The 24,549-nt window shown below is 39.3% G+C and overlaps 1 long non-coding RNA gene across 1 annotated transcript; it reads right to left on the bottom strand.

Moving 5' to 3' along the window:
• On the bottom strand, nt 1-21,920 carry LOC109367867. Its single transcript, XR_002115402.1, has 2 exons — nt 21,818-21,920; nt 1-504 (listed from the first exon to the last, which is right to left on the bottom strand). It is a non-coding gene; the product is annotated as an uncharacterized LOC109367867 (long non-coding RNA).
• Nucleotides 21,921-24,549: the final 2,629 nt, after the last annotated feature.

Raw genomic sequence — 24,549 nt, 5'->3', positions numbered from 1 at the left:
TTTTTAAATTGTGCTAAAACAACATAACCCAGGTGGATTTCTTCAAAGCTACAACTTACATAATTGCAGTCATGTTTCCCCCAAACCGAAAACCAAAGCGAAAGGAAGAGGGCAGGACAGAAGAGTTTAGCTTGTTACTGCGTGAAGAAGTCTTGTTAAATTAATTGTGCTTCAGCCTTCGCTGCCTGCAGGCAGTGCTTTTATGATGTGTTAATATAATACAGAGTCAATTCTGATTAAACAACTTGTCAATAGTCAGCAATGTTTGTTGTCACTCTTAATGGCCGTTTTATCTGTTCTATTTGCATGCCTCCTAGTTTACAACGTTGTGTAAATGTACACAAAAATGATCACAATGAGATTTAGAATTGTCCCAATAATTCCAAGCATTGCCAGGATGGTTTCTTCTTTGCTTTCCTTTTCTTGACTGCCTTTATCTTCTTCATTTCCACTAGTGATTACCATCTTGGTGGCCAGTTTCTTTATCCTCCCCTTCAGGATAATCTAGAATTAGGAAGAAAAATATCAGAACACATTAGTTAGGTTGTTTTTCTGAGCTTATGTAAATGATGGAGAAAACTGCAGGATTTTTGCCTCTTAACACTGTGCATTAAAAATTCAGTTTAAAGTTTAACATTTTTTTCTAGCTATTTAGTAAATGCTTAATTAAGTGATAGTTCAGCTAGCCTGGAGATTTCCTATAACCCTCCAAAATACCCTCTGCTTATCTGCTAGCCATCATTTACAGCATTAATCACTCATCTGCAGCATTGCTATGAAGCTGGTTAGAAATGTACCACTGAGATGTGACTTCCACCTGTGTCAGTGGGAACTTGGTTTGCATTAGGAATGTAGGAGACATTGGGAAGTGTCAGAAACCAGAAATGGGAAGAACTTTTTCCTTTTTTATGGAAAAACTACCAAAGACAAAGGTATTTTGTCTTCTGACAAGAAGGAAGACAGCAGTGACTTCCCTCTAAATAATTCAAAATAACAGCAAAACCAGAATAACATCCATCGTGGCTTTTATTTTCCTCATTCTTAATGTGCGATGAAAAGTTCCTTGCAGTGCAGTGAGCTGAGAGGTATCGATCTGCCTGCAGGGAGGATACAGCCATTTCCTAAGCAGCAGCTCCAGCATCTGACTGCTCAAAAAAGAAAATCCTTCAGTTCTGGGACCAGGCCTGACTTCAGGCACTGCTGGAGCTCCCTCGGCGTGCCAGCCAGGTAATTAGACCTGGGTAAATGTTTGATCTTCAAATTAGGAATGGATAAATTCTATTCATCCATGCTTACATCTATCTAACGCAATTCAGAAGCAACTAGAAAACCAGACTGCCCCAGAAAACTGAAGCAGGCTGGCTGTTTTCCCAAAGCATACTGATTTGCCAACAGCTGAGCTTGGGCTGTGTCCTACCGTTATCTCTGTGGCTGCCCACTACATCCTGTGACCTTCCTGCTGCTGCTAGCCATGGCAGGAGGCAGCAAAAGCTTCCCCAAACAGCTTCTGCCCTCAGGAGGGTGTTGGTTGGAGAAGAAAGAAGACACAATCTCTTCTCTTATTCCTCCAGCAGCTAACCTATGGATCAAAGCTGCTGGACTCCACACAGCTTGGGCAGGCAGAGAAAAGAGAACTGTCAGGAACAGGCAGATATCCCACCAGCATCACAATTTGGGAACTCAGTTGTGCAGCCCAAGCAAGGTCTTTGTTCATGCAGATGTGGTGCAGCAGAGTACCAAAAGGATGGAAAGGTCTGGAAGAGTAGAACTCTCTCAACAGAGAGACTAGGAGAAAAAAAAAGAGTCCAGACAAAACAGTGTGTTTGTTTTGTCTGCCAGTTGTTCATATATAGGACAGCAACTGCTGCTGACATCCTTGCAAGGACTGGAATCTCAGCAGGTACTGATGATGTACAAGTGATGAGCGGTGAGTAAGGCAGGAGTGGGGGTCTGCAGAGGTGCCGCCAGCCCTTACACTTACACTTGTATTAGCATTTACGTGCTTTGCCTTGGTGTCACCAAGTGATTCAGCAGAAAATGAGGCAGTTGGTAACCTGGATGTACCCACAGCAAAACTGTGACTTCTCCTAGAGCGATGCTGCACCAGACATCAGAATGCTTTCATCTCACAGGTCTGCTGCTAATCTGACCCAGAGAGGCAAAGCTTCAGGGGCACCGGGCACCTCCCAAGGGCATGCTGGCTCCTGGTTCCCTTCCAGCCCTCACAAATTGCTTCCCACGTTCTTCCAGCCACTCTCAATTGCAACTCTTCCTGTTGGACATCCTCTAGCAGCAGATGGGCCTTGCCATATTTGTTCTCAGCTGGTTCCTGGAGGAGCCCGAGTGTCACACCTCTTGCTCAGTTCTGCTTTGCACCTAGCAGGTGCTTTCCCTGCCCATGGAATTGCTACTGCACAATCAGTGATACCTAGACAGGAAAGCTGGCTCTGGGAAGTCGCAGGAGAATTCCTATGAAAGCCACTTACACTAACCTCACAACCCAAGGCATTGAGTCCACATGGCAGCAGACCACAAACCCACATCCCTAACTGTGCCACAGTCAAGCACTCTCCCTTTTCAGTAGCCAAGATGTGGTCCCTCTAATCAAATATCTGCATTCCACAAACAAGAGGATTTGAAGAGGCATTTCTGTGCTGTGTCTGAAATTCTGCAGACAGGTTCCTACTGAGCTGAGCACTATGCATTCAGCACCTCCAGCTCTTGTAGAAACACAATGATAGCCAAGCATCCTGTGAGTCAAGCCCTTCAGGCTCTGAAAAAAGCCAGAGAAGATACACTGATTAATTCATAGGTCTGCCTGTATCCTATGGTTTGGGCAGAGTCAACCACTCAACCTCAGCTGGGGTGGATTTCCACACAACCTGAACTGACCAATATGTGTTGGCCATGGCATCTACACCACACATGCTCAATAATTCTGTTTCTGGGATTGATGTGAACAGAGGCAGCTGGAGGGCATCAAAACCCCTTCTATGAGCAACTCATCTTTTCTAATAAATTCAAGGTGTGCAGCATGCAATTAAAGTGTCAAACTCTTTCCTGCAGGACACTGCAAATCCTAAAATTAACATAAATCTTAAAAGTAGCTAAATAATTCACAAAAGAAAAAGTATATCAAAGACTATAAGATATAAAGAAAAGCCCTCTGGCTTAGGAAGTCCTTGAGTTGTGATTTCTTTTGATTTCTTTTTTTTCTTTTTGGAAGCTGCAAAAGTATTCTGGGGAAGTACCACCAGATCCTTGCCTTTTTATTGAAATCTTTCCAACACACTGCTGGCAGCTACAATAGAGGGGTCACCAGGCTGCAAAATCTCTAAGCTGAGGTCATGCAATCATTTTTCTGTTCATTGCACATTCTAATAATTAGCAAGGAGATACTGAGTTTCCTTGGAGGAATTGCTCCAGTGTGAATACACTACTTGCTATTTCATGCCTCACCTATGCTACAAGAGACTACAGTGGGCTTGGTATTAGGAGGTGCGTAACATTCCAACAGGACAAGACTAGGACCAAATACAATTATATTAGTACTTTGCCAAATATAGAACTGTTGAATCAAGGTAAGCTTTGACTTTGAACTGTAAGGAGACCAGAATCAAAATTACTTTTCCGCACTTATGGAGTGACCTTGGGAGACAAGGAATTCTCTCCTGATGCCAGACTCAAGCCTTTAACCTTCCAGATCTTGTGCTCAGAGGGGAATTTCAGTTGGCTGCATCTTGGGGGTGTTTTTTGCTACAGGGAAAACAGTTCCTGACATTTTTAATATGATGTCCCTAATTAATGAAAAAAAATCAAAATCTTTTGGCTTTCTAGGTACCTTTTTCAGCCTTTGTTATTCTCCTCTGGAAATTGATTTCATTTATTTGACATTGCTTCATGTTTTAAGATTCTTATGACACATTGCTCCTTTTATATTTTTTCTTACGTGACTTCATGCTTGTCAGAAACACTCCTTTCCCTTGCCCAGAAGTGCTGATTAATACAGAAGCTGTAAAAAGCACTAGATATACCATTTCTTTAATAATGATCCTTCTTATTAAGTAGTACTTCATTAGGTCAGTGACCTCTTGCCTTATCAAAATGAATGTGCTCCCTATACCATTTTGCAAGATTCATCATTAACCTGGTATCAGCTTTTCAAGAAGATATATAGTCTGTAAAGAAATACATGAAAAGTTATTTATTCCATGTATTCTGCTTTGCACAGTGGCAAGGATAGTTCAGCAGTTACAACACTTCTCTGATATTCACCTCTTTGAACAACTATTGACTTTGTACATATCCAGGGGATATCACTTTATCTCCCTTTGCCTCAGTTTCTAATCTTTGGGATTCTTTCAGGAATAGCCCAGTCTATGCTGGGAAATGACTCAGAAACAGCAGTGCCTTTCAGAACAGGGAGATGTTAACATGAACAATTTCAAATCTAACTATGTTATTAGATAATCCCACTGCCATCCCCACAGAACCATAGGTCTCACTGCATGCTGATGTCATTGTAAGCAGTCCTGTGGACTAGACATTTCTAGAAAGAGGAAATAACTTGTCTCCTCACCCTCAGCATGAACAGTTAGTGAGCTGAAAGTGATGGGGCAGCAGCAGGGCTTTGGAAATGGTGGCAGAGAGTGCATGTTTGTTATTTTACTGCAGTATGTTTGTCAAGTTGAAGGTACAAAGCACATCCCTTGTGAGGTACCTGCCGCACATATCTGACAGATTTTGAACATACTGGCTCCTTGACTTGCTCTTGACAAAGTTTAGCAATCTGCAATCTCTTTGCTTGTAGGTCACTACTGAAAGAGTGCCCAGGAGGCTGTGAGCTGCACAGCTGGGAGGAGCACAGCTCCCAGATATTAGAACAGGAGAGAAGGGTCTGCACTCTGCTTGGACCTGTGCTGGCCTGTATGATCCAGTGTCTTGCAAACAAGAATGGAAACTTCTGCAAAGCTCCAAGAGTCAGGTGCTGAGCAGCTTCCCTGCTCCACTCAGCCAAGCTACCTCCATTTACAGCAGCTGAGGAGCTGCCTTCTCATCTTCAGTCTAGCTTGAATATCATTGGGCACAAATTTTGTATTCTTAATACATAATCACGGACAATCACCAGCCAAACTGTTCTGATATTTAAACTTGTTTATAGTCCCCAGGCTATTAGTTGTGATGACACATTAACAGATAAGAGAGCTTTAATTTTCTGGGGATAGTTCCGCCCTCTGGGGATAAGAAACACAGCAGAAACTTGTTTTGATTAGCAAACTGAAGGAGGCACAGAAATCATACAACGCAGAGTGTGAATTCACCTGCTGCTGGAGCTGCCACCTTCTCTTATTGTACAAAGAAGCACTCCAGTTACCAGTGGAGGAGAGGCTTAATCCCACTTATACAACACACAAAGAGGAGTTTTGTTCCTTTCCTCCCGAGTTCTTTTAACCTCATTTTCCTCCAAGCACAGATGTGGGAAAGCTGCATGCTCACAGAATCATAAAGGTTGGAAAAGACCACTGATGTCATCTACTCCAACTGTCAGCCTACCTCTACCCTGCCCACTCAGCACATCCTCAGTGCCACATCTACACATTTCTTGAACACTTCCAGGGACGGTGACTCAACCACCTCTCTGGGCAGCCTGTGCCAATACCTTACCACTCTTTCTGAGAAGAAATTTTTCCTAATATCCATCTTGATATCCAACTAAGATCCAACCTCAGCTCACATCCTCACATCCTGGACAGCCGCTAGGCAGGATGCTGAGCAGTGTGTTCCAATGAGTGTTGCACTGCTGCCAGTGGGAGGAAGGCAAAGCCAGCAGAAACATTTGTGAGCATCAGCAGCCCTGGGATCCTTTTTCTGATAAGGATTACACTGCCATATTCTCACTTCTGTGATGACTTTGTACCCACGTACAGTCCTTGTGACATCTTGAACTGGATCAGTCCTCTCCTAACTTTCACTCACACACTATGCTGTTAGCTGCCCATCATGATACTGGTCAGAGAGGTATCTGCAGGAGCACCCATCTGCATTTATTTGCAGAGCTGGATTTCACAGAACTGAAAGACATCACATGAATGCAAGATAAAGCTGAGAGAAGTAAAAGCAAGAGAGAGGCTCTCAGACCATTATAAAAAGCTTCAAAAAAGTCCCTTCAGCCAGAGCAGTCTGCACAGACAGTGCATTATGTATAACAGCAGATGAATCAAAGTGGGACGAGCAGAAGCCAATACCAAGCAGCAATCAGAATACCTTAGAAAAGCAAAGACCTGTCCAAAAGAAAAGGGAGGGGAGGCAAGGAAAGGTGCCTAGAGAGAAGTGTTTCTTTTGTGGAGAAAAAAAAGATCAGAAAAAGCAAAAATGTAAGCCCAGTTCAATAACATCTCCCCAACAGTGAGCACAGAAAGCAGTGTCTACAGCTAACAGACGTCTCAGCAGAGAGAGGAGAAGCACTTCTGTAGTGTTCCAGCAGGAAAGCAAACCTACGTCATCTTGCTGCTGCACTGGCAGGTTTCAGGCAGTGGGAAATACATGCTATTTATAGCTTCATAGCCACGATATCTCCAAGGGCCTCAGCAGTGTCAGACTTCTTCTCCGATAACAGAGGGCACTCCACAACAGTGAGGTTTTTCTGAGAGGGCAGAATTCAAAGCAGCAATGTATTACAGGGCTCACCCTGGACCCCACTATGGGTAAGGTCCCATAGATGCTCTGGCAGCTGTTTTTGTCTCCCAGGCAGCTAAGGGACTCAGGAGAGGTGGAGGATTTGCCTTCCCTCTTCTTTCTCCTTCTCATTTGTGTCTGAGACCATGCATCACCCTGTGGTGCTCAGGATATCTAAGCTCTATTATAAAGAGACTGGATATTTTGAATATAAGCACCTCTATCTCAGAAATGAAGCTACAGTTTATACCAGAATAATTATCCTTAAACACCAGGCTACTGCTGCAGACTCCCATTTAATGCCTCTGTGCAGAGACTTCTAACCACAAATTCACAAATAGCCTTCAGCTCCACCTGCAGCAAGAATTAATGAGGCTTCATGAGTCCTAGTTTGTGAAAGAAACAAAACTGATCAAAGGCCACCCTTCAACCGAAGCCCCCTCCCCTTTGATATAAAATGCCCTATGAAAAACAAATGATTATTGATCAAAACTAGCAAGCTACTTAAATTAGAAGTGGAAGCATATATGATTCAAATTCCAAATTTCACAAACCCAGAGATGATGAATTTTCTGGGTTGGCCCAAGCAGTGGTTAAGTTTCTGCATAATCCTCACTGATTTAGAGTGGCTTATTTCTTGTTCACAATCCATTTTTCTGATGCACAGCACTGTGCTTGGTTGCTTGGTGCTAATGCTCAGAAGCATTTCATTCTCAGTTGGTACCACAGTATATTTGTCATTTTCATCCTTTAAATACTCAGTATTTCTTTTCAGATTTCTTGAGTCAAAAAAAGTATTTCATCCCTTCTACTATTCCAGTAGTCAACCCTGATACCCTCTATTAGCAGTAAGAATGGGAGAATGGTGGGAATTATGCTTATTTTTTTACATGAATCTTTCTACAATGTGTGCAAATGTACTGGTTCTGAAAGACAACCGACAATGCTTGTGCTCCAGTTTCAAAAAAATTTATTGCTCTGCTGTTTGCAGCTACTATGAAGGCCTGTGTCCCTAGAGGCATGTGGGTGCAAAACTGCACTCAGCTTGCTGGTGCAGCACGGAGCTGGAGCTAAGTGCCATGTCTCCAGGACAGCACAGAGCACTTAATGCTGAAACATAAAGGTTCCATAATAATAAGAATAAAGATTTGAAGTCCTTTGCACATCTTTCCTGAGCTTAAAAAAGAACTTCTGAACACTACAGTGACCGTCCCTGGATGCTGGTTATATGCTATGGGTATCAATTCAGGTCAGGTCAGAGAACTCTTTGATTCCTAACTTTGAATAGTCATGTTTGGCAGTGTTCATTCTTATTATTGTATATTCTGAGAAATAAAATAAAAATAGAAAATAAAATAAAATAAAATAAAATAAAATAAACCTGTTAAAAACCTTAAAATCTTTGCCCGGATAAAAATGTCATTAACTGATACAGCTTGATGAATTATGTGTTAAAGAATCTCCATCATTTCAGACCTCAGCACTTAATTTTCTACTTCAAAGGGACCTGCAGGATTCTCTTTTAAGAGGAAAAAAAAATTGAGTTTGAGGAAAGATACAATACTCAAGTATCAATGAAAGACTGGTCTCCCCCACCTGCCAGAAGGCACATAACCTCTGTCATAAGAAATTTGAAGAACTGCCCTCACACCGCTGCATGTTGGAATGGAAACTGAGCTGCTTCAGAAGACATTTAAGAAATATTACAAGGAGGAAAAGTTACGCACATTTATCTTTCTTTGGCTATACATTATCTCTAAATTTTGCCAAGATCCGAAGATAATTTGTCCTCTAATGGATCAAACTACCCTGAGGATTAGTTCTTAAAAATGGAGCTCAGAAGCGTCTCCTCCTTAAAAAACAAACATGCACTGGAAGAGCATCCAAAACCTTGTGGAATATAAAACATGAGCTCCCTTAGAAAAGATCTGTTAGTTTCTGGGTCTAGAAAGTCTACACCATTTTTGCTCCAGGCTATGTTTAATTCAAAAATTATGTACAGCTATTTTAAGGGACACTGGAAATAACTCTAGCCAGCTGACACTCTCTCATTCAAGAAAGTTGTATTATTTTTATTTACACATATAACTTCCTAAGATGGTAACTTTTCGGTTTGATGTTGCTTTAGCCTCAGGGAAAATATTTTTTGGAAAAAATTACCCAACTTTCCTGGTTACAGGAATGATGTTTGGAAACTGATAATTATTTTAGCCACATTTAAATCTGCTGAGTGTATCTGTGAAATACATGAGTATCTTCAGATTTTCGGCAAGGAGCACACTGGCAATTTTATTGCTATTGAGATAGCCTGGTATCAGTAATGAAGAAGGTGCTATGCATCTGAAAATGTACTCGGTTTTAATTGATATGTTTGACAAAATAAATTACATTTATTGTATTTTTTCCTGTTTATTTAATCTCTCTGCTTAAATGATCTGTGCAGAACTTTTGAAATGAGTTTCAAATGACAGTTGAAATGACACTGATAGTTGACAACAAGAGAATTTGAATTGCAAAATGCTGCATTTTCTTTTCAAAAATAAATAATCTGTGTAATAAATTTGCAAAGATCAATCAAAAAAGACACAATTAAAGGTGATCCAGCATGGAGTCAGCCTCCTTCTGTTTGTGAATCACCAAGCAGTTTTTAACTAACGACTTTACTATTCACAAAACACCAGATTCATTCAGTGTACTGTGCATTTGCCATAGGAGAGGAGAAAAAAGGCTATTGTTTTCAGAATTCTTAATTATTTTTAATGAAGAACATAGAATTGGCTGGAGAGTGCAAAAAGATGCAGCAGTCCTTTGTCAACAGAAGTGAGATGCTGCCGTGAGGAAGGGGACAACTCCCTGACACCACTGATAACACTGCACTGTATTATCAGCTCTATGCACTTCATTTTCTATGAGCCTACCTTGGACGCAAGGGCTTAACTATCTGCAGCAGAGAACACTGGCCAATGCAGTGGAAACCCGTGGTCTCATGCAGTATGTGCAGCTAGTACTCTAAAAAAATAAAATTGGGCTCTTACAATTACAGATACTTGCAGTCTTGTCTTTTCTGCTGTAGGTTACCAGATATACAAGGGAGAAATGATACCTAGATTTGTTATTAAGACACTATAAAGGTAACTAAGTCGGTGCTTGCATGCAGCAAGGACCTGCAATGTGGAACACCATGGCATGCCCCAGCGGGAAATGGTTTTGCCTTCACAGCAGAATTTGAGCTATGCATCGAACAGCAAAAAGTAAATCAGGTATTGAACTCACAAACTGTGTCATCTATTCTGCACACCATGCGAGACTCCAAACCTGTGCAAAAATAGCCTTTGACTGATGTACCTGTGCAAGGTGGCAAATTAATGGAGTTGGGACAATTTTACTTGCAGCATTTCTTAGTTTCAAGTGCTGAGCTGTGCAACCTTGATAATGCTCTTTTCACATAGTGTTTTGTGTTTTATTATTACCTATCTCAGCCCTAATTTAAAAATAGAGCACTTTTCTATTGAATGCCCCTTTTAGGACACATTTGGAGCTAACACTTGAAGGTGCCGATAACCTGCCATTCAGGCTATTGGCTCTGTGACAACAGACACCATCTGAAACTCTGAAAATTTCAAAACTCCTTTCCAAGTTCTAGAATGAGTATTCCAAAAGTGAGGCAACAGAAAATCCCTGGCTGCTTTTAAAATGTTAGAATTAATTTTGATAAAATTGGAAGAAGAAGCTAGTTTCTGAAACAAAGTTAGCAAAGTAGAATAGCACTCCAGGCAACCAACTCCCACTCCTTTTATCATCATCATTAGTCATTTTTATTGCAGCAGCATGCGGCAACCCCTGCTGACGTCTGGGCTAGAAACCAGACAAAGACAGCAAGAATGATCCTTAGCCCAATCAGATTCCAAAATTACAACAGAACGATGTATGGGAAGGTGGGGAGAGAAGAACAGGAGGTTGAAGTAATTTGCTGAAGGTCAACCTACACATTCTCAGGAGGCCCAGGCACTGACCTGTGGGAATAGCTCTCCCTTTGTCTTGCAAGAAGAGTGAGAATGGTGTGAAAGAGAGGTGATCTTCCCTAATCGGGGAGAGCTTAGTAAAATCCTGGGGAAACTTCCTAGTTGTGCAACTCCCTGCACAGCTGGGAAAACACAAGCAAGGTGAAAGCTCATCTCCGCATGGCCAGCTCTCTAGCACAGCAAAGAAGAGAGATTCAGGACAGAAAATGTCATGATTAACTTGCCCAATGCTTGGCCAGACCATAAGGATGGGCACTAAAGAAAGAAGCAGCACTTCATTTATTTTGTGTGATATAACATAGAATAATAAAATGGATGATATGTGGAAGGAACCCTGGAGTCATTTGGTCCCAATTCACTGCTCAAGCAGGGACACCCAGAGGTGGCTATTCAGGACCACACTCAAGTAAAATTTGTCTTGATATCCATCAAAGGAAAACATAGCAAAATTATTACATTTATCTCCCTAAATCCCTAAGAAGAATTACCAATGTGCAATCAAGTATTCTTAATGCAAGAAAGCAGTAAAATATTTTCAGTTTTGTGTGTGGTTATATTCTTGAAGATTTTTGAACATCTCCAAGAATGGAGACTCCACAGCTTCTCAAGGCAGCCTCTGTCAGTGATTGATTGCCCTCATAGCAAAAACATGTTTCCTGAGATTCGGAGATTTCCATTTTTCAGCAAAGGATGTCACCTTGTGTATGCAGCAAAACCATCTGTATTTTTTAATTATTATTTTTTTTTGCTTAAGCTAATTCCTATTTGTATTAAAAAGTTACAAATGATCTGGCTATAGATTTGAAGAGATTATTTGCATATGTCTTCTGTACAGTATAGCCATCTGTGTTATTTCCCTGTCTGAAGTGAATACTGTACTATGTAAGGAACATGTCTGGATAGCTAATATAATGCAGCATACACATCATGTTGCCTCAAGGTCATGATAAATTCTATCTGTTTATGTGATTCATTCTGACATACTCTAATGTAGTGCCACTAATTTAAAACAATGACCATATGAAAAGTGAATAAAATTGAGAACACAGCCACACATAAAACTGAAAATATTTCACTGCTCTCTAACAGTGTATTCAGTAGCATATTGGTAACCTCTCTTGAAGATTTAGGGAAATAAACATATGTTTTGCTATATTTTCTTTGGTGGACACTAAGCCAAGTTCTATTCACAAAACCTTAAGTAAAATCACTCTTAAGAGGAAAGATAATATTTATTTACGTTCCTAAAACTGAGAGCCAAGTTTAGCCCTATTTTTTGACATTTAATAGAGTCCTTAAAGACATTGCTTGCAATAAAGAGGCTGCTAATAATAAGTAAAATATTTCTAGTACATAAATTGTACAAAATTAGTCACTGGAAACAATCGTAAGTCCCACAGTCCATGTAAAATACAGTGAGACTACTAAGTCCCATTGAACTGGTGCGATAAGTAAATGAAGAGTAACATAGCTAAGAAACAGCGGTTTGGTAAATCTCAATTTTCAAAATCAAGTGTTTCAAAATGAAGAATCTTCTATTTGTTCACACAGAACTGTTTTCTATTCTAACAACTGTTATCAACCTATAGGACTGATGCTTTCTCAGTTAAGATACTTTACTAACATTTGTAATGTATCTGTTTGGCTCTACTCATATTTTTAAAAGCCAGATGGTCCTGGAAGGTGATGTTTATCCATATTTCTTCCCATTTCATACTATATAAAAAGTGCCAATGTGTACTGGGATAAGGTGGCTGCAGCAATGAGTGTGCCAGCAAAAAAAGCCCTGTGGCCAGAGACCAGCTAAAACCCAAGGAAGCTGGCAGCTCTGCTGTGGAACAACATTCTTCAGATTTTGGTGGGAGGATGGACTTTCACTCACAAAGCAAAACTGGGAAATGAACACTAATCATATATTCAAATATTTCCTGCTCACAGCATAAGGAAGTTCTAGGGATAGAAAAAGATGTACAAGACTCCAGAAGTTATATATCTGGAACTAAATGCTAAAATAAGAACATTAAAAACAAACAACCTTCCTCTTAATACAAGCAAGCAAGCAAACAAACAAAAAAAACCAGAAAACCAAAGCAGACAAACAAAGAAAAAACCTATAAAACAAGGGCCAAATATCTCCAAAGGCCATTTGAGAATTAATTTAAAGTACTGAAATAAATATTAGTTTCAACTGAAAATTGTTATCTGAATTTTTTTATACTGTAAGAAATTAATCTGGATTTCCTTTTCTAAGAAGGAAATAAATTGAGCCCTCTTTGAAATACAAAACAGTGCTGGTTCAATTATGGACTGAGAAATTATGCATTCTACCACTCATGGACAGTGGTAAACATAATTGTCTGTACAGTGGTACCACAGCATTCCTAAACTTCAGAACCTGCCTATAACATAGACTGAACAGGCAGTTTTACTGACTAATGTTAGATGTGAAAATAAGACCGCATCGTTGAAAAATTGAGTGCAAAAGATCTCAAAATACAGAGCCACTCCACCACTCATACAGGAAAAAACTGAGACAGAGTAAGATGAACACATTATTTAAAATCCTGGAGCTTCCCTGGCTTCAGGGAATCAAACTCTCTTTCTTGGTTTCGAAATCAATACCCTACCCTTTGGACCACATAGTCTCCCTGGACCATCTGGTTTAAACTGATGCAGTTCAGCTTCAGTTTATACCAGTTGAAGTCTTGCAGCATAAGCTTTTTAACAAGTCACTTTACAGCACCAACAATTTAATTCATCTTAACAGAAATACAGAAATAGAAACAGTAAAATGTCTTTTGACCTTTGCTGTTGGCTACAATCAAACTCATGCAATAAAAAGAGCAGATAGGAAATTTAGGGCATATGCTCAAGATGATGAAAAAAATGTTTGGGCATGTAACACAGTACATCGAAGAAACCATTCAGGAACAATTCATCCTGCTGAAAATTTTATTCCCATAAGGCTGCCAGGGTCAGTGTCATCTCAGATTATGCATTGTACAAGTGTCAGCCATAAAAGAAGACCCACCCACAGGCCCTACGCTTTTGAGCAGGAGTCACTGAACACTAGCAATTGATCTGTAGCTCTGGAGACATCAAGGAGGAGCACACACACAAAAAATCCTTTATTAGTTATCATTCATATTATTTTGCTAAATAAGAAGACTTCAATCAGTGTTGAATGAAAATAAACGAACACAACTCAGAAAAAAATCCTCTTGATACAGAGGAAACCTTTAAAAGATTCCCATTTGCTTGAAGTCATTTTTTTCCAAAGACTTCCTAGCTAGCTAAAAACATTTGTGCAAGCCTGTCTAACTTAAGAATTCAAACTGGGTCCAATTATGCATATCCTATCAGTTCTGAGCTACTCCCAAATGCCACTGATATGGTTAACATAGCTGACTCTTGTTATTCTCATCCTCTAAAACTACTCTTTCATGTTGAACCTGGAAGCCATGCTGCACATGCTTGGGGGCTGACAAGGAATATCCTTTTGTCACCCAGAGACTTATTTCTGCTGAGTTCAATATGGGCTTTGCTTTGCTGCAACCACAAACAGGTCATTGTTACGCCTGGCTATGTATCTGAAGAACCTTTCAAGTTGCAGTCAAACATTAGAACCACACTTTTCAACTCCTTAGACTACTAGATACTAAACACAGCCCAATAATTCATGTAGAAACTCTGTGAAGACACTGGTGACTGAAACACAGCCAGTCTGGATGGAGGCACTAGTAGTTACAAATGAAATAGCCATGTCAAATAGTCCAGAGGAGAGAATTTTTTTTTCTTACGAGAAAGTGTATGACAGTGTTATATAGCAAAATATCTCATGGATCAAAAGACATAACCAGTTTTTGCCAAAATTTGGAGGACGTGAAAATTTATTACTCTACATTAGTACAGAAATGATATTAGTTTTCCCACGCTTTAAAAACTCCAGACAAAAGCTCAATGTTTCTGATACTTCTTTTTAAGTAGAAACTACGATTTACACTAGACAAATTCCAATTTAAAATCTCCAAAGGGTTGACAGCTGTGTAAAAGAAGAAAGGTTTCTCATAGTATATGCTTGGGGGTTGATTTTAATAGTAAGCATTTTATTTCTAAGAGTCCAATATTTATATTAATTTTATTATTCAAAAATCTGTCTGTGGGGAAAAAAAAATCTGCCTGCATCTCAATTGCATTTGCTTATATTTTCTTGCCCATAGTTCATAGTTCTTTCTTTGAGTTGATTCCAATTCTTTCTTTTCTTCCCCAATCCACTGGGGATTGCGTGGAGAGTGCAAGCCCGAGGAGGAATTAGCCACAGGCAGGGGTGCTGTAGGTAGCTTCAGAGCAAAAAGCACTGCTGCAGGTCCCTGTGTCTGGAGAAGAAAGGAAGACAGACACAGGCTGGTAGAGATCTTTCAAGAGAAATCTTAGGGCTTTACAACTCAGAGCTCTATTCAAGCCCCCACAGACAATCCAAGAAACAAGCTTTTTATGAAAACCCACTGGCAGTGTTTTACTCTGAATAGCACTTCTTGGACTACAAATGTCAAAAGTATCTCTGCAGTAATGCATTTGGAGGCTGGCCTTGGGAAAATCTTCATAAATATCTGTCAGTAAGGCTGGGTAACTTCCCTCCTCTGATGAAGTCATCCACTCTAGTCACAGCTGCACTTCCCTTGGGGCTAAAGTAAACATTACTGAGGAGGAAAAGTGCACAACTTATAAATGCTCAGCACTACACCACATGCAGGTATCTGCAAGTAAATAAGAACAGAATAGATTTCTCATAAACATCTGCACACACACCATGCTCAGCCATCATGATGACTATGTCACCCTCAACACGCTTCACAGCCAGGTAGGGAGAAACTCTCCCACATCACACATGCAATAACATCTTTTGTATATGCACCTCCTGACAGGTGGTAATTGCTAAATCTGCAAAAATGACTGCTTCTCATAGATGTCACATTGCATGGTCTCAAAAGCCATAATCCCTCCATTAGCACAAGACTCTGTTGCCTTTCTTCTGTTTCCTAATTCTTTATTTCTTGTAAATGCTAATATTTTCTTGTTGTTCTTTGTTACGCTATTGTCCAAATTGTAGTGCTAGGACATTAGTAGGCTTCTCATCTAAGAGACATTTACATCTGCTTGGACTTAATTGTTTCATTATAATTTTACCTTCTATTTTTTAACAATGCCGTAAACAAGGTATCTGAAACCTCCCAAGCTTGGCTTATAAATTATTCCTGCTCCAACTTGCAGTCATTTATAAATGACACAGGCTACATCTCTGCTGCAGTCACAGTACTGCTGCACACTAAATTGTGCTCAAGTTAGCTTCAGCACAGCCAGGTGAGAGTGAGAGTCTCTCAGAGAGTACAAAGGGCCTGCATCTGTCTGAGGAGCAGCCACCATCCTGCAACAACTCTTAGATGCAACCCAAAGCCCACATCCTGCCATCTTCCTCTAGCTGTTACTTAAAACCACTGGACCAACACAGGCTGTGTGCATTTGTGTGGGCTTTTGCTATTCCGAAGCAGTAAAACAAAAACAAAAAAGGAAAGAGATTTTTGCATAAAGAAAGCCAGAGCCTGTTCATGTTTGCTGTTATGGCAATCATGAAGACATTGCTATGGTGAAAGCAACCAATGGTGCAATCCTGTTGTGGGAAAAAACAGCGGCACAATTCTCACCAGTTCCAACAGGAATTGGATCAGGCCTTAAAAGCAAATTTGCTTGCACAAACAACACTGAGGAAAACAAAAAACCTACTTTTTATAACTCCTATTAAATATTTCAACACCGCATCTCTACGTTAATCCCAGAAAATGACCCACACATTGAGATTCTAGCTCCAGTAGCCTCAAAGAGGATCACATAGCAACAAAAATTCACAGAAAGTACCTTCCTTTTAGCTGTCCTGATTTCACTCAGTAACAGCTTGTGCTGACACCAGCTCCTAAACTATTCAGCAGCATTGTTATCTATACAGTTTGCTCTGAAAGTAATGCCTCCTATTTATTTTAATGGAAACTACAACAGATACAAAGATCATAATAACAGTATTTTATAGAGCAAATTCTCAACTAAAACATATTATTTTTCAACACAGTCACCACCATTATGCATTTTCACTGGGGATGAACAAGACCCTGCATTGCACACTTGTAAAATGTGCATGGCTGTCTGGAATGTGGCTTGTCTTTCAAGTTGCTGTTGCCACTGTTGAAACACAACACTAACCACCTCACTGCTTGCATTCACTGTTTGGTCTCCATAAACATTCAGGAAGTGTCAGCAAATGTCGATGATACTGTTTTTTTCTGCATGCAGCATGGAGGTATTCAATTCCACATCTTTGCCTGATACGCACTTCCACGTCAGATGACACTGTCAGATTGCCCCTTTGCTGCCATCTGTTGTATGGCAAAAAAAATGGAACAGAATATTGGTGAGAATGTTCAGCCTTTACTTTCATATCACCAATACCCACCTCTGATGTTGTGGGCAAACATAATAAAACAAGGATGCATTACTTTTGGAGCAGCCCTCATAGACTGGGAAAACTTAAATACACTCATAGAGACATCAGCAAAGATCAGTGGCGAATGACCTTCACTGCAAAAAGCATGAAAGATGATCAAAGTATTATGCATTCATAAAAAAAAAAAAACATAAAAATCCATGCGTAATGCTAATAACTAAGATCAAGTACCTGGTAATTTAGCCAGTGAAACTAGCTACTGATCCTTGCCTACAGTTAAAAGAAATAACTACTACTGCTACCTTCCTGCCCACAGCTAAACAGGGGACTGAGCTCCAGTTCCCTTCTTCACTTTCCATGTGTTCTTCAGGAGAACCAAAAGGTTTCCTGAGTGTTAATGGTCCTGCAGAAACATAAAATGATGTATTTATTGTATTCAAGGTTATGTGGAAAAGCAGCAGCCTTGCATATTTGTGCTGTATCACCTATCAGCAGGCTAAGGAGGCCAAATCCTGAGAGGTTAAGCTAGTCAAGATAGATCAGTGAACATCAGCTGAAAGCACAGACATTGTTTGGCATATATCTTACACTGCCAGGAGAAGCAGTCAGTGAGCAATGCAGTGCTTGACCTGTCAGCATGATACAGAGCATTTACATAGCTTTTTACAAACATTAACAGATTAATCCTCACCTTGGGACACACAAGCAAGGTTCAGTGGCCCCGCTGAACAGATCTGGAAGCTGAATCACACAGTGATTGTAACCTGATTTCTGGGAGAACTCAGCATCTTTACATATTATATATAAAGAGAATAAGGGATGAGACATTGCACCTCCAGACTGGGGAGACGTAGGTGTGATGCGCAGATAGCAGCATCAGTCCAGCCATGTGTGTCTGCGGAGATCTGGTGCTATGGGGACAATCTGAAGGGCAGATTTTCTGGCTCCTAAATTCACTCCAGCTGTGACAGTACCCAGTAGGATAGTAGTACTCACCCTAGCAGGGAGGACACATGTTTGTGTGCAATGCACTGTGGAAAAGTCCTACCTTGTCACAAATCTCTTATGAAATCAACTATCCATAGCATTTTACCTCAATGCATTACAGTAGTTTCTATTTCTCAGTGCAGTAGCAGCTATCCTGTGCTAACGCTCGTGTGAAAGTTGAGTCCTATGCACAGATCTTGGACTTAGTAGTGGGGAGTAGAGAGGATCTATAACAGATACAGGCTTCAAAACCTACTGACAGAGCTTGTAGACCATGGCAGTGGCTGGCAAGGAGCACTGTCTGCTTTGTCTAACCTCCCAGGAAACATCATATTTGCACACATCACTTACACAGTTGAGGGACCTGTTCTTAGCAGTGCTACCCAAGGCTGAGTAAGAATCTACTGTAAATCACAGGGGAGCAAAGATCAGGATCCTAGAGGAGCAGGACAGACAACATAAACACAGTTGCGCTGAACTTGCAGGTGGAATGGATGCATGCACCACAAGGGAGAGAGGCTCAACTCGTACATACTTGCAATGGAGAGATATACCCAGATACACTGTCGTGGGTATTAGGGGTATGTGCCCACATGGGCTGAGGTAGACACAAGAAGGGCCAAAGGAGGATGAGTCTGGACAGGCTCCTGACGAGGATGTGTGAGCAAGGAGTGTATGCTATTGGATTCTTAAGATACATGGTAACCCATGCAGCTTTGTAAAAACACCTGGCATTTACCTCTAAAAAACTGATGTCATGAAGGTTGCCCTTGTCTTACAAAGGAAATTGCTTATTGATTCTATTTGCATCAGGTACTAATCCCTTGCTTAACCTGCAGGGATCAAGAAGGACTCTTTCTCTCTTGATTTTTGCAGGTGAACTGCATCTCCAGGTGAGGCTTCAGAGAAGGGCCATGGATAGGAACGAGGAGTGAAGCAGGGTGCTGTGCAGTTTCTGATGCTAAAATCTCTGATGTCCAATTGGTGTGCCTTCTGCACATACTCATATATACACTAAAATCCAGGTTAGAAACTGGAAAGGAATCTGATTGTAGGGTCTTCTTTATAATATCTGTCATGTCCGCTTTATTAATATTACTATTATTTATAAAAGCATAAAGCTTTAGTGATGCTTTTCATCTTTCTCCTTTGGACAAACATTGCTTATGTAACTTGTGGTCTTTAACTAGCTTTCTTAAATTCAGTGAGTAGGATTGTAATTATTTTGTATTGAGCATGCACGGATGGAGCAGATGGGTCTTTGTGCATTAAACATCTTTTGCATTGATTTTGGGGCTGGAGTTGAGAACCACTAGAGCCAAAGATTCCAGAAATCCCTTTCCTCAGCAGGCTCATATATAATAGTGCTATTAAAACCATAATAAAAAGGAAGGTACATCGCATTTTTTCACACTCAGGATGCTCTCAGTGATATGACACATTAAAACACCCTGAGTATTGCAGGAAGTCATGTCAGAAACACTGATCCCTTTATAATATGCATTGAGTTAACAATATCTCGGGGTGGCTCCAGCATAATATAGATTGTTGCACATTTTCATAACAGTGTTTTGAGGAATCAGAGAAAACATCCAGCTATGCTAAACTCCAGAGCACCTTGATGTAACAAAACCCAACTGCTACTTAACCGAAACACAGGAACCCAGCATAAACAGAAATGACATCGGTGGAATGAATGGTTCTTCCAAAGGAAACCTTGGATTTCCAGCTTTGATAAATACAGATATAGAACAGACGCTGTTCAACAGTACAGAAATAGTATATGCTAAGTGTCTTAGAGGTCATCCATTAAAAATGACTTTTACAAATACTTTAAAATCTCTTCCAAAATCCTGTCTTTTACTAAGTATTTTACTGATTCTATAGTCAGTTTTTTGTTGTTGTTGTTGATTTTTTGCTATGTATAACTGAACCAAAACTTTTCAACCAATTTTTACTTTAGATGTAAAGTAAAAAACAAATCCCAACAATACAGAGGCCACAGATCTCAACAAAAAGCCTTGTCATCTGCTTTCTGAGTCGAACAGCTTAAATGACTTGGTTTTAAAGCATTGAATTGGCCTTCCTTAAAGGAACTTTCTGATCCTCTTAACATATTTCTGTATCACCTCTCTTTGCAAAGTATTTTTAGATTTCGGCACGTGTCAAAGTGAAGTCCTTATTTTTCTTAACTACAACACAGTATCACCTGAAGTAGAATGTGATGATTTTCAATATCCAAGTAGTAATTCATCATAAAGTGATAAGTCCCAAATTTTTAGAAGTCAGAGATTAAAGATATGCATTTCAATAATTTCCATATTAAGCAAGTAACAGACTATGCAAAGGCTGTTTTCTAGTCACACCACTTGCTGTCTAGCTTAAATAAGGAAGGGACAGGCACTGCCTCACTCTTTTTCTCAGAAAGAGCTGCAATAGACATTCTTGACTCAATTCGTAATCAAACTGCATCAATATCTACTGATCCCTTTAGCTAATCAACATTTCTCACCAAGCCTCTTCCTTTTGAGGAACTTATCCTGAATAAAAATTGTATGCATGAACATCTCTAATGTTTCTTAGCCAGCTAAAATCCACCTTTCCTGTCAGTGTTCAAAAATTACCCTATCATAATCATTAGATTTATTTTCCTTGTCTATTAATGTTGCAGGAAATGTGTAAATGATGTAAACCCCATGCTCATATCCTAAAAGGTATTTGGATCCCTAACACTCTGTCATTTAGAAAAAAAATTATGGGACATATGAAAAGTTCTTAAACATCTGTGTGTTTGAAGTTAAAACACATTTATATAGTTTAATATCCAAATCAAAATGCAAAATGTCCTAAATAGGAACATCTTTCAGAATCTCTTTTATTGTATCTGCAGATAAGAATGAGGGCTGAGGTTGGCTGGGGATGACTCTGTGGACTGTTTCTGCTGATGATAAGGGAATGCGGGTGCTCCTCCTGGCTGCCCTGTATTTAAATCTCATTCATTTACTGAGAGTCCTTAAAGCTATCATTAAATCCAGGCAGCATAAACGGATACACACACATGTACACACCTTAGTCTACATGGGGTGTTTAGGACATTACTATTTAGAATTTGCTGTTTAATCTAGGATGCATTTCCCCCAAGTAGCAAACCAATTATAAATAATTAAAGGTTACATTCAAACAGAACAGCTCAGGAGAGAAAAAAGAATTTTTTAGGACAACTGTCTCACACTGGTAAGGAAGTATGCATCAGTAATTCCCTTTCACATTTGATACTTCAACTAGTATTAACTTAAAAGTCCAAACGCAAATCATTAAGAAAAAAATGAAGAAAATGAAGAACAACCTTGCAGGGACAGTGATGAACTGAGAATGAGGACATTTGGGTTCAGTTGAGAACTCTTCCCTGACAGTATAGCCCTGGGCAGTCTTTTGTTCCTCAGTTCCTTATCTATTTAATAAAGATATTAATACTCGACTAATTCTACTCCTTGCCTGCATGCACTTGGAAGGCTTCTCAAAGCCTTTTGTAGTAGAAACTACCTCCTCTGCTATCTGTAAAACTCACAGCAAAATAGACGCCTGTTTTTTACTGAAGACACAAAAATAGTTAAAAGAGGGAATTACAATCAGAACTTACATCTACCATAGAGCTGGTAGGAACTGCTGTTTCAGTATCAGCAATATAGGGCTATGCAATGGGTAGTGCTGAAGTTGGCCTTTCAGGGAGCTTGCAATTAAAGCTGACCTGTAAGAGACAATAAATGTTGGGATAGCTATGACAAATCTAGTATTAAATATATATATATATATTTCCCTAGAAAAAAAAAAAAAAAAAGGAAAAAGAAAAAAGAAATTTTAAATACTGCAATTCATCACTGAGAAAAACAGTTTTGGAATTTCCTATAACAAATATGAAAGAGTCTGAATAACAATGCTGAAATGAAATGTGCCATATTTTTACACATATGAGTTTTTAGGGTTTTTTCAAATAACTTTGCCTTTTCTTTTCCTGGTTTCTGGAAAAGAACAATGCTGATCAATTGAAATTTCTCGTTAGATGTATATATTCTTCCTGTGTTTATGTTTAAACAGTAAAACCTTAAGATTCAGATCTTTAAATCATTTTTGTGGGCCTAGCAAAACCTCAGATTTTTTCATGGGTCTTGAATCAAAAACACTCAAGGCATTGCAGATACAAGAATTTCTTACGTGTTCTATTTTTAAGTACTTTTTTCTCAACTAGGAATAGTTGTTGCAAATATGGAAAGTATTTCCATTACTCAGCGTAACTGCCCTGATAATGTAGACACTTCAAGCTCTAATTCACATAGTTTATCTAATGAAAGAGTTCCGTGGACTGAAATTAAATACATATGTTTTCAACATCAGAGCCCTATTGAATAGTAATCTAAAAGGAAGGGAAATTACTTTCACTTCCTTTAGAAGTCACAGACAACTAATTTAAACTGTTATATAACTGTTTAAAGTAAATGATGAAAAATGGCGCTAAAGAAAGAGTTCTGTCCCAGTACATCATTGATAGAAATGTTTGCTAAAAACAGTGATCATCATGAACAAAGGCCTCTTTCTCAAAGCCACACCCCCCTTAGAAAAGAATCAAATCTTCACGCTATGTATGTGTTGTTATTTTTGGGATTAATGAAACAAACCTATTGCTGCTTCAGAGTATTGGATGCATTTTGAAGGTTACTATTCTTGCATTTTCTAGTATTTTCATTTCTACCATAATGCACAAGCTAGTGCAAAAAAAAAATCTTGTACATTGTATTCTAAAAATGGACTGTTCTTTACAATGTTCAATGAAGGAAATATTTCTTCTTACGTAACACATATCCTAATAATATAGACATTTATAAGCAGAAAATATTGCACGGTGTAAAAAAACTCACAAGTTCTAATGTCTCCTGTCACAGTATAAATATCTATATTCTGTGGGAAGTTTGCTATAATTATAACTTCATCGTGCTTCTATACCCTGAAGATAAACATGTTTTTGGATCTAGTAAAGAGCTGAACGTGATGTATTAACTAAAAGAATGAAAATATGTAATGTAGTAGGTAGCTTGGTAAGCCTCCTTGTACTTAGTAATAGTGAATGCTTCTTTAGGTTCAGTGATAATTTAAATGATGTTTGTTTTTGGTGAGTTTCCAGAGTTGTTGACAAGAATACCTAGTAACAACATTAACAGAGTCACATAAATAAATAAGGCAATGAATGTTTCTAGTAAAAATACACTCATCTTGGGTTTAGAGACCACAAATAAAAGTAAACTTTGCATACTCTGATAATTCTTCCCTAACCATGTGTCTGTACAGTCGTATGATCTTCAAGAATGTAATTGACCTATTTTTCTTGTCCTAATTGCAAGACGAAAGGATACACATGGGTAAAACAAAAAATGATTTTGTTTAGAAGAGAAATACAAATTGTGCCTGAAGCCTAATAAATCTGTTGCCATGACAATCAAAGAGACTGGTCTTACAAAATCTTTCCTAATTTATTCACATGAGTAGTTCTTACTCATATGAGTTGTCCCATTGATTGAAGTAGACCTGCTGATGTGAGGGGAGATTTGCAATAGGAAATTTGAGTTTAGTTTGCAGTCCTTGTGCACATAAAGAGCTGGGAGACCATTTCCACAAAGAGCTTCTTCCACCAGGGAGGATTGGAAGATGACATCTACAAATTACATTATCCTTCCTCAGTTTTTCTTATTGGTTCTTATAATATTTGTGCACTTTAAATAGCACAATATAGAAAAAAATCTAATTTATTATATGTGTATATATACTTTGAACCCTTATTCTTAAAATCAAGTCTCGCTTCTCTGAATGCTACCTGAAAACTGCAGGAGTATGTTTGCATTATCTCAGTTTTCTCCTGCTGTAGTGACACGAAAAGACTGCATTTCCATTCTCTCTTTAGAAATTACCTCATGAGGTCCCTTCACTACAAGGGGAGTATCAGTATCCGTGACAAAACTCCATTTTTGAGTAGAATTTAAGCTCTTATACTAAGTCCATGGGAGTTGGTTTGGGCTGGCTGGTCTCAGAGTTTTGCTTTGGCTCTTTGCACCCGTCCCGTTCTCTGAACCTGCAGCCAGGACTTCATCACCTCCTTCCACAGCTGGGGAGCCCATGACAACTGCCGCTCAAGCCTGCTCCTCACCATTTCATCTCCTGTCAAATCCAGTAGGACTTGCTGGAGATCACCCTCAGAGCAGGGGCAGGCCTTCACCTTGTTTTGCTCCTCAAGGGGCAACCACCCTCTTCAAACTCACTGATCAACCAAAACAGAGAAGAATATATATATATATATATATACACATATATATATACATATATACA

Source organism: Meleagris gallopavo, chromosome 5 (assembly GCF_000146605.3).
Source record: "Meleagris gallopavo isolate NT-WF06-2002-E0010 breed Aviagen turkey brand Nicholas breeding stock chromosome 5, Turkey_5.1, whole genome shotgun sequence".
Classification (NCBI taxonomy): domain Eukaryota; kingdom Metazoa; phylum Chordata; class Aves; order Galliformes; family Phasianidae; genus Meleagris; species Meleagris gallopavo.
This window is presented reverse-complemented; position numbering and strand designations above follow the sequence as displayed.